This window comes from Phyllobates terribilis, unplaced genomic scaffold (genome assembly GCF_046119375.1).
Source record: "Phyllobates terribilis strain yellow unplaced genomic scaffold, ASM4611937v1 Scaffold_381__1_contigs__length_1843176, whole genome shotgun sequence".
Lineage (NCBI taxonomy): Eukaryota > Metazoa > Chordata > Amphibia > Anura > Dendrobatidae > Phyllobates > Phyllobates terribilis.
Genome location: NW_027363141.1, coordinates 1,005,870 through 1,017,920, shown reverse-complemented (window position 1 = coordinate 1,017,920; position 12,051 = coordinate 1,005,870). Strand labels below are relative to the sequence as shown.

The 12,051-nt window shown below is 45.7% G+C and overlaps 8 non-coding genes and 1 pseudogene across 8 annotated transcripts; all 9 read right to left on the bottom strand.

Annotated features, from left to right (window-relative positions):
- Positions 1-1,075: 1,075 nt before the first annotated feature.
- LOC141224199 (U2 spliceosomal RNA) lies at positions 1,076-1,258 on the bottom strand. Its single transcript, XR_012291704.1, has one exon. It is a non-coding gene; the product is annotated as a U2 spliceosomal RNA (small nuclear RNA).
- A 790-nt stretch (positions 1,259-2,048) lies between these two features.
- LOC141224270 (U2 spliceosomal RNA) lies at positions 2,049-2,140 on the bottom strand (annotated as a pseudogene).
- Positions 2,141-3,255: 1,115 nt separating this feature from the next.
- On the bottom strand, positions 3,256-3,446 carry LOC141224024 (U2 spliceosomal RNA). The gene has a single exon (XR_012291542.1). It is a non-coding gene; the product is annotated as a U2 spliceosomal RNA (small nuclear RNA).
- Positions 3,447-4,561: 1,115 nt separating this feature from the next.
- On the bottom strand, positions 4,562-4,752 carry LOC141224023 (U2 spliceosomal RNA). The gene has a single exon (XR_012291541.1). It is a non-coding gene; the product is annotated as a U2 spliceosomal RNA (small nuclear RNA).
- Positions 4,753-5,864: 1,112 nt separating this feature from the next.
- Positions 5,865-6,055, bottom strand: LOC141224022 (U2 spliceosomal RNA). The gene has a single exon (XR_012291540.1). It is a non-coding gene; the product is annotated as a U2 spliceosomal RNA (small nuclear RNA).
- Positions 6,056-7,170: 1,115 nt separating this feature from the next.
- LOC141224021 (U2 spliceosomal RNA) lies at positions 7,171-7,361 on the bottom strand. The gene has a single exon (XR_012291539.1). It is a non-coding gene; the product is annotated as a U2 spliceosomal RNA (small nuclear RNA).
- A 1,115-nt stretch (positions 7,362-8,476) lies between these two features.
- Positions 8,477-8,667, bottom strand: LOC141224020 (U2 spliceosomal RNA). The gene has a single exon (XR_012291538.1). It is a non-coding gene; the product is annotated as a U2 spliceosomal RNA (small nuclear RNA).
- A 1,115-nt stretch (positions 8,668-9,782) lies between these two features.
- LOC141224019 (U2 spliceosomal RNA) lies at positions 9,783-9,973 on the bottom strand. Its single transcript, XR_012291537.1, has one exon. It is a non-coding gene; the product is annotated as a U2 spliceosomal RNA (small nuclear RNA).
- A 1,115-nt stretch (positions 9,974-11,088) lies between these two features.
- LOC141224018 (U2 spliceosomal RNA) lies at positions 11,089-11,279 on the bottom strand. The gene has a single exon (XR_012291536.1). It is a non-coding gene; the product is annotated as a U2 spliceosomal RNA (small nuclear RNA).
- Between the last annotated feature and the right edge of the window lie 772 nt (positions 11,280-12,051).

Genomic DNA, 12,051 nt, shown 5'->3' with positions numbered 1-12,051 from the left:
CTGAAAAGTCCATTTGTGGAGATGAGCTCCTGGACTCCCGTTAAGAAGACATGTTGTCAACCTCTAGATCCCTTACATGCCTGCACTTTTCGGCTTGCTGCTGCTGCAATCCACGCGTTTTAGATCTGCATAACTCCACCTCTTTAAACACAGCACCTTCACCTCCTGCTGTTCCCACCCGCCTCAACACCGTTGGAAGGGAGGAGAACCAATTAAGGCGGGGGGTGGGGTGGAACGAGCAGCTGTCTACCCTTAGCAGGAGGGCTCCTGATTACATACCTCTCCTGCTGCTGCTGCTGCTGGCTGTCCAGCAGCAGACTGAAGGTGGCTGCTGCTGTGCACAGGTATATAAAGGCTCAGAGCCTATTATGACACGCGCAGCCAGCGTTCCATTGCCACATTCCATCTACTGCAGGCAGGATACCTGGCTGGCTGAATGTCGCTGAGAAGCTCACAGAGACCGCCATAAGCAACAGTTTAACAGAATGCCACAGACTAATCAACCAAACTTTTTGGGTTGGGTTCTCTTTTATAGTCTGCAGGCATTAAATGAAAGAAGTCAGTGTTCCAGCAGAAGGAGACAACGTTTCAGAAAAGGCATTGTAGCAAACCAAAAAAGAAATTTTAAGCGCAGCAGAGTAACCAGCGCACATACCTGTTAGCTCAGGTGAGTTTAAAAGGCTGCTGTTGATAACAAGGGCATTTGCTAAATAGATGGTGTGTGTGCAACAATATACTGAAAGGTCAATTATATTGTGCAGCTTATCTCACCACCTGTAGTTATTTAGGTGAAAGCTCCAAAATGCTTGCCTAATATGTCTGTTTATCCAAAAGGAAGTAAAAAGGGAGAGCTAGAAAGATAGCATTGCATCACATTACATGGCAATGCAATGCACAGTTGCTGAAGTTGAACCAAAATGAGCTTGTAATCTGGCTTCTGCAACTTTGAACATGAAAAATCCAATGAGGAGAAGAAAAGCAAAGCCAAAGAGTCCATCCCAAAATCCGACAAACAAGCAAAATGAACAAAAAACATTGAATTCAATTCTTTCTGATTTTAGAAACTGCATTAAAGAAGGGGTGCACCGGTCCTGGAGATACTGCAATACCAGGTCAATGCGTGGAGTGGACAGAGCAAGCTCTTTTTCCATCTCCCTGTTCTAAAAATCCATTTAATATATGGTCCCCAGATAGGGGACGTATCAGATATTAAACTGATAAGAACAGATTTTTTTTTCTTTCGAAAGCCCGAATTCGTGTACAAAACCCGAGTGCGCTTAAAAAAGTGACAAGTGCCACAAAAAAAGTGCACTAGGATGCTGGTCTTCTTGAAACCCTCTCCAAAAGGAGAAGGGTCCCCCAAACCATTCCCCGTCCCTCCGAGCCAGAAGGCCACAGCGAGGAACAGGGACAAATAGCCACCTCCAGCCGGAGCCAGAGGCGACCCAATCTTACCCCCAGCACCTGCCCGAGTTCTCACCCGAGCAAGGCACTGGTAGCCAAAGACTGTGCTCCCCTCCCGGAAGAGGGGAGCCAACAACGCTCTCCTCCCGAAAAAGGAGAGCCAGGGGGGTTCAGGGGGGAGCGGAACCTGATGGCCACACACTCCCCCCCTAGACCTGCCAAGAGAGGAACCCGTAAGGGAACCGCATCCCGACAAAATCCTAGTAAGGACGTGGACACACGTGAAAAAGTGGACACACAGTGACAAAAAAATTAAATAAATAGTGAAGGTTTCACAGTATAATACTGCCCGGACCTTCGACCGGGAATTGAAAAATTCCCCATCCTAAGGCCAGAAGGCCCGGAATAAGGGTGTGTGTGAAGAAAGAAATATTGAAGTGCTAGTGCAAATGTGCCATAAACTCAAGTGGGGTTCCCAATCCCAGTGAGTTAAGGCACCCCAGGGTCACCACTCCTGGGGCACTTCACACTTCGGGCTTTCGATCTTCCCCGGCCCAATGGCGTCGATCCTGGGGGCCATGCTTTCCACCAGATGACTATATTAGCCACCTGGCGTACTAACAAGCGCCTAAACCCCAGTGTGCATAATGTATCAATCTACTAGGGCGGCCAACATCCAAAACCGCCTTTTCGAAAGATACTACACTTGATCTTAGCCAAAAGGCCGAGAAGCGATAACCAGAATTGGTTTCAAACTACGGAGCCACCCAAGGATCCTGAAAAGTCCATTTGTGGAGATGAGCTCCTGGACTCCCGTTAAGAAGACATGTTGTCAACCTCTAGATCCCTTACATGCCTGCACTTTTCGGCTTGCTGCTGCTGCAATCCACGCGTTTTAGATCTGCATAACTCCACCTCTTTAAACACAGCACCTTCACCCCCTGCTGTTCCCACCCGCCTCAACACCGTTGGAAGGGAGGAGAACCAATTAAGGCGGGGGGTGGGGTGGAACGAGCAGCTGTCTACCCTTAGCAGGAGGGCTCCTGATTACATACCTCTCCTGCTGCTGCTGCTGCTGGCTGTCCAGCAGCAGACTGAAGGTGGCTGCTGCTGTGCACAGGTATATAAAGGCTCAGAGCCTATTATGACACGCGCAGCCAGCGTTCCATTGCCACATTCCATCTACTGCAGGCAGGATACCTGGCTGGCTGAATGTCGCTGAGAAGCTCACAGAGACCGCCATAAGCAACAGTTTAACAGAATGCCACAGACTAATCAACCAAACTTTTTGGGTTGGGTTCTCTTTTATAGTCTGCAGGCATTAAATGAAAAAAGTCAGTGTTCCAGCAGAAGGAGACAACGTTTCAGAAAAGGCATTGTAGCAAACCAAAAAAGAAATTTTAAGCGCAGCAGAGTAACCAGCGCACATACCTGTTAGCTCAGGTGAGTTTAAAAGGCTGCTGTTGATAACAAGGGCATTTGCTAAATAGATGGTGTGTGTGCAACAATATACTGAAAGGTCAATTATATTGTGCAGCTTATCTCACCACCTGTAGTTATTTAGGTGAAAGCTCCAAAATGCTTGCCTAATATGTCTGTTTATCCAAAAGGAAGTAAAAAGGGAGAGCTAGAAAGATAGCATTGCATCACATTACATGGCAATGCAATGCACAGTTGCTGAAGTTGAACCAAAATGAGCTTGTAATCTGGCTTCTGCAACTTTGAACATGAAAAATCCAATGAGGAGAAGAAAAGCAAAGCCAAAGAGTCCATCCCAAAATCCGACAAACAAGCAAAATGAACAAAAAACATTGAATTCAATTCTTTCTGATTTTAGAAACTGCATTAAAGAAGGGGTGCACCGGTCCTGGAGATACTGCAATACCAGGTCAATGCGTGGAGTGGACAGAGCAAGCTCTTTTTCCATCTCCCTGTTCTAAAAATCCATTTAATATATGGTCCCCAGATAGGGGACGTATCAGATATTAAACTGATAAGAACAGATACTACACTTGATCTTAGCCAAAAGGCCGAGAAGCGATAACCAGAATTGGTTTCAAACTACGGAGCCACCCAAGGATCCTGAAAAGTCCATTTGTGGAGATGAGCTCCTGGACTCCCGTTAAGAAGACATGTTGTCAACCTCTAGATCCCTTACATGCCTGCACTTTTCGGCTTGCTGCTGCTGCAATCCACGCGTTTTAGATCTGCATAACTCCACCTCTTTAAACACAGCACCTTCACCCCCTGCTGTTCCCACCCGCCTCAACACCGTTGGAAGGGAGGAGAACCAATTAAGGCGGGGGGTGGGGTGGAACGAGCAGCTGTCTACCCTTAGCAGGAGGGCTCCTGATTACATACCTCTCCTGCTGCTGCTGCTGCTGGCTGTCCAGCAGCAGACTGAAGGTGGCTGCTGCTGTGCACAGGTATATAAAGGCTCAGAGCCTATTATGACACGCGCAGCCAGCGTTCCATTGCCACATTCCATCTACTGCAGGCAGGATACCTGGCTGGCTGAATGTCGCTGAGAAGCTCACAGAGACCGCCATAAGCAACAGTTTAACAGAATGCCACAGACTAATCAACCAAACTTTTTGGGTTGGGTTCTCTTTTATAGTCTGCAGGCATTAAATGAAAGAAGTCAGTGTTCCAGCAGAAGGAGACAACGTTTCAGAAAAGGCATTGTAGCAAACCCAAAAAGAAATTTTAAGCGCAGCAGAGTAACCAGCGCACATACCTGTTAGCTCAGGTGAGTTTAAAAGGCTGCTGTTGATAACAAGGGCATTTGCTAAATAGATGGTGTGTGTGCAACAATATACTGAAAGGTCAATTATATTGTGCAGCTTATCTCACCACCTGTAGTTATTTAGGTGAAAGCTCCAAAATGCTTGCCTAATATGTCTGTTTATCCAAAAGGAAGTAAAAAGGGAGAGCTAGAAAGATAGCATTGCATCACATTACATGGCAATGCAATGCACAGTTGCTGAAGTTGAACCAAAATGAGCTTGTAATCTGGCTTCTGCAACTTTGAACATGAAAAATCCAATGAGGAGAAGAAAAGCAAAGCCAAAGAGTCCATCCCAAAATCCGACAAACAAGCAAAATGAACAAAAAACATTGAATTCAATTCTTTCTGATTTTAGAAACTGCATTAAAGAAGGGGTGCACCGGTCCTGGAGATACTGCAATACCAGGTCAATGCGTGGAGTGGACAGAGCAAGCTCTTTTTCCATCTCCCTGTTCTAAAAATCCATTTAATATATGGTCCCCAGATAGGGGACGTATCAGATATTAAACTGATAAGAACAGATACTACACTTGATCTTAGCCAAAAGGCCGAGAAGCGATAACCAGAATTGGTTTCAAACTACGGAGCCACCCAAGGATCCTGAAAAGTCCATTTGTGGAGATGAGCTCCTGGACTCCCGTTAAGAAGACATGTTGTCAACCTCTAGATCCCTTACATGCCTGCACTTTTCGGCTTGCTGCTGCTGCAATCCACGCGTTTTAGATCTGCATAACTCCACCTCTTTAAACACAGCACCTTCACCCCCTGCTGTTCCCACCCGCCTCAACACCGTTGGAAGGGAGGAGAACCAATTAAGGCGGGGGGTGGGGTGGAACGAGCAGCTGTCTACCCTTAGCAGGAGGGCTCCTGATTACATACCTCTCCTGCTGCTGCTGCTGCTGGCTGTCCAGCAGCAGACTGAAGGTGGCTGCTGCTGTGCACAGGTATATAAATGCTCAGAGCCTATTATGACACGCGCAGCCAGCGTTCCATTGCCACATTCCATCTACTGCAGGCAGGATACCTGGCTGGCTGAATGTCGCTGAGAAGCTCACAGAGACCGCCATAAGCAACAGTTTAACAGAATGCCACAGACTAATCAACCAAACTTTTTGGGTTGGGTTCTCTTTTATAGTCTGCAGGCATTAAATGAAAGAAGTCAGTGTTCCAGCAGAAGGAGACGTTTCAGAAAAGGCATTGTAGCAAACCAAAAAAGAAATTTTAAGCGCAGCAGAGTAACCAGCGCACATACCTGTTAGCTCAGGTGAGTTTAAAAGGCTGCTGTTGATAACAAGGGCATTTGCTAAATAGATGGTGTGTGTGCAACAATATACTGAAAGGTCAATTATATTGTGCAGCTTATCTCACCACCTGTAGTTATTTAGGTGAAAGCTCCAAAATGCTTGCCTAATATGTCTGTTTATCCAAAAGGAAGTAAAAAGGGAGAGCTAGAAAGATAGCATTGCATCACATTACATGGCAATGCAATGCACAGTTGCTGAAGTTGAACCAAAATGAGCTTGTAATCTGGCTTCTGCAACTTTGAACATGAAAAATCCAATGAGGAGAAGAAAAGCAAAGCCAAAGAGTCCATCCCAAAATCCGACAAACAAGCAAAATGAACAAAAAACATTGAATTCAATTCTTTCTGATTTTAGAAACTGCATTAAAGAAGGGGTGCACCGGTCCTGGAGATACTGCAATACCAGGTCAATGCGTGGAGTGGACAGAGCAAGCTCTTTTTCCATCTCCCTGTTCTAAAAATCCATTTAATATATGGTCCCCAGATAGGGGACGTATCAGATATTAAACTGATAAGAACAGATACTACACTTGATCTTAGCCAAAAGGCCGAGAAGCGATAACCAGAATTGGTTTCAAACTACGGAGCCACCCAAGGATCCTGAAAAGTCAATTTGTGGAGATGAGCTCCTGGACTCCCGTTAAGAAGACATGTTGTCAACCTCTAGATCCCTTACATGCCTGCACTTTTCGGCTTGCTGCTGCTGCAATCCACGCGTTTTAGATCTGCATAACTCCACCTCTTTAAACACAGCACCTTCACCCCCTGCTGTTCCCACCCGCCTCAACACCGTTGGAAGGGAGGAGAACCAATTAAGGCGGGGGGTGGGGTGGAACGAGCAGCTGTCTACCCTTAGCAGGAGGGCTCCTGATTACATACCTCTCCTGCTGCTGCTGCTGCTGGCTGTCCAGCAGCAGACTGAAGGTGGCTGCTGCTGTGCACAGGTATATAAAGGCTCAGAGCCTATTATGACACGCGCAGCCAGCGTTCCATTGCCACATTCCATCTACTGCAGGCAGGATACCTGGCTGGCTGAATGTCGCTGAGAAGCTCACAGAGACCGCCATAAGCAACAGTTTAACAGAATGCCACAGACTAATCAACCAAACTTTTTGGGTTGGGTTCTCTTTTATAGTCTGCAGGCATTAAATGAAAGAAGTCAGTGTTCCAGCAGAAGGAGACAACGTTTCAGAAAAGGCATTGTAGCAAACCAAAAAAGAAATTTTAAGCGCAGCAGAGTAACCAGCGCACATACCTGTTAGCTCAGGTGAGTTTAAAAGGCTGCTGTTGATAACAAGGGCATTTGCTAAATAGATGGTGTGTGTGCAACAATATACTGAAAGGTCAATTATATTGTGCAGCTTATCTCACCACCTGTAGTTATTTAGGTGAAAGCTCCAAAATGCTTGCCTAATATGTCTGTTTATCCAAAAGGAAGTAAAAAGGGAGAGCTAGAAAGATAGCATTGCATCACATTACATGGCAATGCAATGCACAGTTGCTGAAGTTGAACCAAAATGAGCTTGTAATCTGGCTTCTGCAACTTTGAACATGAAAAATCCAATGAGGAGAAGAAAAGCAAAGCCAAAGAGTCCATCCCAAAATCCGACAAACAAGCAAAATGAACAAAAAACATTGAATTCAATTCTTTCTGATTTTAGAAACTGCATTAAAGAAGGGGTGCACCGGTCCTGGAGATACTGCAATACCAGGTCAATGCGTGGAGTGGACAGAGCAAGCTCTTTTTCCATCTCCCTGTTCTAAAAATCCATTTAATATATGGTCCCCAGATAGGGGACGTATCAGATATTAAACTGATAAGAACAGATACTACACTTGATCTTAGCCAAAAGGCCGAGAAGCGATAACCAGAATTGGTTTCAAACTACGGAGCCACCCAAGGATCCTGAAAAGTCCATTTGTGGAGATGAGCTCCTGGACTCCCGTTAAGAAGACATGTTGTCAACCTCTAGATCCCTTACATGCCTGCACTTTTCGGCTTGCTGCTGCTGCAATCCACGCGTTTTAGATCTGCATAACTCCACCTCTTTAAACACAGCACCTTCACCCCCTGCTGTTCCCACCCGCCTCAACACCGTTGGAAGGGAGGAGAACCAATTAAGGCGGGGGGTGGGGTGGAACGAGCAGCTGTCTACCCTTAGCAGGAGGGCTCCTGATTACATACCTCTCCTGCTGCTGCTGCTGCTGGCTGTCCAGCAGCAGACTGAAGGTGGCTGCTGCTGTGCACAGGTATATAAAGGCTCAGAGCCTATTATGACACGCGCAGCCAGCGTTCCATTGCCACATTCCATCTACTGCAGGCAGGATACCTGGCTGGCTGAATGTCGCTGAGAAGCTCACAGAGACCGCCATAAGCAACAGTTTAACAGAATGCCACAGACTAATCAACCAAACTTTTTGGGTTGGGTTCTCTTTTATAGTCTGCAGGCATTAAATGAAAGAAGTCAGTGTTCCAGCAGAAGGAGACAACGTTTCAGAAAAGGCATTGTAGCAAACCAAAAAAGAAATTTTAAGCGCAGCAGAGTAACCAGCGCACATACCTGTTAGCTCAGGTGAGTTTAAAAGGCTGCTGTTGATAACAAGGGCATTTGCTAAATAGATGGTGTGTGTGCAACAATATACTGAAAGGTCAATTATATTGTGCAGCTTATCTCACCACCTGTAGTTATTTAGGTGAAAGCTCCAAAATGCTTGCCTAATATGTCTGTTTATCCAAAAGGAAGTAAAAAGGGAGAGCTAGAAAGATAGCATTGCATCACATTACATGGCAATGCAATGCACAGTTGCTGAAGTTGAACCAAAATGAGCTTGTAATCTGGCTTCTGCAACTTTGAACATGAAAAATCCAATGAGGAGAAGAAAAGCAAAGCCAAAGAGTCCATCCCAAAATCCGACAAACAAGCAAAATGAACAAAAAACATTGAATTCAATTCTTTCTGATTTTAGAAACTGCATTAAAGAAGGGGTGCACCGGTCCTGGAGATACTGCAATACCAGGTCAATGCGTGGAGTGGACAGAGCAAGCTCTTTTTCCATCTCCCTGTTCTAAAAATCCATTTAATATATGGTCCCCAGATAGGGGACGTATCAGATATTAAACTGATAAGAACAGATACTACACTTGATCTTAGCCAAAAGGCCGAGAAGCGATAACCAGAATTGGTTTCAAACTACGGAGCCACCCAAGGATCCTGAAAAGTCCATTTGTGGAGATGAGCTCCTGGACTCCCGTTAAGAAGACATGTTGTCAACCTCTAGATCCCTTACATGCCTGCACTTTTCGGCTTGCTGCTGCTGCAATCCACGCGTTTTAGATCTGCATAACTCCACCTCTTTAAACACAGCACCTTCACCCCCTGCTGTTCCCACCCGCCTCAACACCGTTGGAAGGGAGGAGAACCAATTAAGGCGGGGGGTGGGGTGGAACGAGCAGCTGTCTACCCTTAGCAGGAGGGCTCCTGATTACATACCTCTCCTGCTGCTGCTGCTGCTGGCTGTCCAGCAGCAGACTGAAGGTGGCTGCTGCTGTGCACAGGTATATAAAGGCTCAGAGCCTATTATGACACGCGCAGCCAGCGTTCCATTGCCACATTCCATCTACTGCAGGCAGGATACCTGGCTGGCTGAATGTCGCTGAGAAGCTCACAGAGACCGCCATAAGCAACAGTTTAACAGAATGCCACAGACTAATCAACCAAACTTTTTGGGTTGGGTTCTCTTTTATAGTCTGCAGGCATTAAATGAAAGAAGTCAGTGTTCCAGCAGAAGGAGACAACGTTTCAGAAAAGGCATTGTAGCAAACCAAAAAAGAAATTTTAAGCGCAGCAGAGTAACCAGCGCACATACCTGTTAGCTCAGGTGAGTTTAAAAGGCTGCTGTTGATAACAAGGGCATTTGCTAAATAGATGGTGTGTGTGCAACAATATACTGAAAGGTCAATTATATTGTGCAGCTTATCTCACCACCTGTAGTTATTTAGGTGAAAGCTCCAAAATGCTTGCCTAATATGTCTGTTTATCCAAAAGGAAGTAAAAAGGGAGAGCTAGAAAGATAGCATTGCATCACATTACATGGCAATGCAATGCACAGTTGCTGAAGTTGAACCAAAATGAGCTTGTAATCTGGCTTCTGCAACTTTGAACATGAAAAATCCAATGAGGAGAAGAAAAGCAAAGCCAAAGAGTCCATCCCAAAATCCGACAAACAAGCAAAATGAACAAAAAACATTGAATTCAATTCTTTCTGATTTTAGAAACTGCATTAAAGAAGGGGTGCACCGGTCCTGGAGATACTGCAATACCAGGTCAATGCGTGGAGTGGACAGAGCAAGCTCTTTTTCCATCTCCCTGTTCTAAAAATCCATTTAATATATGGTCCCCAGATAGGGGACGTATCAGATATTAAACTGATAAGAACAGATACTACACTTGATCTTAGCCAAAAGGCCGAGAAGCGATAACCAGAATTGGTTTCAAACTACGGAGCCACCCAAGGATCCTGAAAAGTCCATTTGTGGAGATGAGCTCCTGGACTCCCGTTAAGAAGACATGTTGTCAACCTCTAGATCCCTTACATGCCTGCACTTTTCGGCTTGCTGCTGCTGCAATCCACGCGTTTTAGATCTGCATAACTCCACCTCTTTAAACACAGCACCTTCACCCCCTGCTGTTCCCACCCGCCTCAACACCGTTGGAAGGGAGGAGAACCAATTAAGGCGGGGGGTGGGGTGGAACGAGCAGCTGTCTACCCTTAGCAGGAGGGCTCCTGATTACATACCTCTCCTGCTGCTGCTGCTGCTGGCTGTCCAGCAGCAGACTGAAGGTGGCTGCTGCTGTGCACAGGTATATAAAGGCTCAGAGCCTATTATGACACGCGCAGCCAGCGTTCCATTGCCACATTCCATCTACTGCAGGCAGGATACCTGGCTGGCTGAATGTCGCTGAGAAGCTCACAGAGACCGCCATAAGCAACAGTTTAACAGAATGCCACAGACTAATCAACCAAACTTTTTGGGTTGGGTTCTCTTTTATAGTCTGCAGGCATTAAATGAAAGAAGTCAGTGTTCCAGCAGAAGGAGACAACGTTTCAGAAAAGGCATTGTAGCAAACCAAAAAAGAAATTTTAAGCGCAGCAGAGTAACCAGCGCACATACCTGTTAGCTCAGGTGAGTTTAAAAGGCTGCTGTTGATAACAAGGGCATTTGCTAAATAGATGGTGTGTGTGCAACAATATACTGAAAGGTCAATTATATTGTGCAGCTTATCTCACCACCTGTAGTTATTTAGGTGAAAGCTCCAAAATGCTTGCCTAATATGTCTGTTTATCCAAAAGGAAGTAAAAAGGGAGAGCTAGAAAGATAGCATTGCATCACATTACATGGCAATGCAATGCACAGTTGCTGAAGTTGAACCAAAATGAGCTTGTAATCTGGCTTCTGCAACTTTGAACATGAAAAATCCAATGAGGAGAAGAAAAGCAAAGCCAAAGAGTCCATCCCAAAATCCGACAAACAAGCAAAATGAACAAAAAACATTGAATTCAATTCTTTCTGATTTTAGAAACTGCATTAAAGAAGGGGTGCACCGGTCCTGGAGATACTGCAATACCAGGTCAATGCGTGGAGTGGACAGAGCAAGCTCTTTTTCCATCTCCCTGTTCTAAAAATCCATTTAATATATGGTCCCCAGATAGGGGACGTATCAGATATTAAACTGATAAGAACAGATACTACACTTGATCTTAGCCAAAAGGCCGAGAAGCGATAACCAGAATTGGTTTCAAACTACGGAGCCACCCAAGGATCCTGAAAAGTCCATTTGTGGAGATGAGCTCCTGGACTCCCGTTAAGAAGACATGTTGTCAACCTCTAGATCCCTTACATGCCTGCACTTTTCGGCTTGCTGCTGCTGCAATCCACGCGTTTTAGATCTGCATAACTCCACCTCTTTAAACACAGCACCTTCACCCCCTGCTGTTCCCACCCGCCTCAACACCGTTGGAAGGGAGGAGAACCAATTAAGGCGGGGGGTGGGGTGGAACGAGCAGCTGTCTACCCTTAGCAGGAGGGCTCCTGATTACATACCTCTCCTGCTGCTGCTGCTGCTGGCTGTCCAGCAGCAGACTGAAGGTGGCTGCTGCTGTGCACAGGTATATAAAGGCTCAGAGCCTATTATGACACGCGCAGCCAGCGTTCCATTGCCACATTCCATCTACTGCAGGCAGGATACCTGGCTGGCTGAATGTCGCTGAGAAGCTCACAGAGACCGCCATAAGCAACAGTTTAACAGAATGCCACAGACTAATCAACCAAACTTTTTGGGTTGGGTTCTCTTTTATAGTCTGCAGGCATTAAATGAAAGAAGTCAGTGTTCCAGCAGAAGGAGACAACGTTTCAGAAAAGGCATTGTAGCAAACCAAAAAAGAAATTTTAAGCGCAGCAGAGTAACCAGCGCACATACCTGTTAGCTCAGGTGAGTTTAAAAGGCTGCTGTTGATAACAAGGGCATTTGCTAAATAGATGGTGTGTGTGCAACAA